Consider the following 1244-nt stretch of genomic DNA (forward strand, 5'->3'; position numbering starts at 1 on the left):
ATCTCTCTCACACACACACACACACAGGTGTCTCTCTCACACACACACACACACACACAGGTGTCTCTCTCTCACACACACACACACACACACACACACACCTGTGAGCAGGCCCGAGTTGTCCACGGGTCCGGGGTACACGTGCTGCTCGCCCATCTGGTATTTGTCCCAGCTGTCGAAGCCCACGTACTTCTTCCATTGCTTGAACCAGCGACTGTCCACCAGGTACCTGCGGGAGACCGGAAGTGACGTCACTCACCCCGACTGAGAACACGACACTCACGCGGATCAGCGTCAGCTGTCATTCATCTGAGCACGAGCGCGCTTGTACTGTGACACTGCGGCGACGGGAGCGACGCTCTCACCGGTGTGTGTGTGTGTGTTGTGTTTGTGTGTGTGTGTGATCTGTAATAATAATAATAAGGATGATGATGATGATGATTATGATGATGCGAGTGCGAGTGTCTGACCCCACGTCACGCGGCTCTGTCTGACTGTGAGACTCTGAAGAGCCCCTCAGTGTTTCCAGCGCGTCTCACCAGGTGTCCGCTCTGCGCAGCGGCGTCTTCAGGAGCGTCGCGATCTCTCCTCTCTGCGTCTCCACATCCGCCGCGCCGCCTTCCGCCATCTTCACTCGTGCACTGCATGCTGGGAAGCGCCGCTCGCGTCAGCACGCCGCATGACGTCATGGCGCGCCTCGCCTCCGTCACCGATCTCGTTTTGGGCATCTTTCACTTTATTTATATTTTTAATATTATTACATTTCAAAAACATAACATAATCAGCGATACTGTGAAAATACATGTACAGAAAAAAAAACAAAAAAAAAAAACCACACAGGCTAATATAACAAGCCCATACAGAAACAGTCTTAATCGCTTTCTTATTATGTGAATGAAAAATAGTCTTGATATATATCTGGACTTCTTTTCAAGAACCAAAAACACTTTAAGGTTACCAGAACAATTTGCAATAATTGTAGCTTTACGGAAAAAATCCCCAATTTTTGTAATGACCTAAAAATAAAAGCATGCTCTGCTCTACCCATACAGAAGTCAGATAGACTTGACTTGATCCAGATCTAGCCACCAGATCCAGTCTGTATCAGATCAGAGGGCCACCGCAGTCACCCGGATCCAGTCTGTAACTGGACAGAGTGGTCACTGCAGTCACCCGATCCAGCCTGTATCCGAACAGAGGGTCACTAAAGTCACCGGATCCAGTCTGTATCAGTCACCCGGATC

The 1244-nt window shown here is 49.4% G+C and overlaps 1 pseudogene; it reads right to left on the minus strand.

The window, feature by feature from the left end:
* The window catches only part of LOC122142789, a 71840-nt pseudogene extending 71141 nt beyond the window's left edge, over positions 1–699 (minus strand).
* Between the last annotated feature and the right edge of the window lie 545 nt (positions 700–1244).

The sequence above is a fragment of the Cyprinus carpio genome, unplaced genomic scaffold (genome assembly GCF_018340385.1).
Source record: "Cyprinus carpio isolate SPL01 unplaced genomic scaffold, ASM1834038v1 S000000168, whole genome shotgun sequence".
Taxonomy (NCBI): Eukaryota; Metazoa; Chordata; class Actinopteri; order Cypriniformes; family Cyprinidae; genus Cyprinus; species Cyprinus carpio.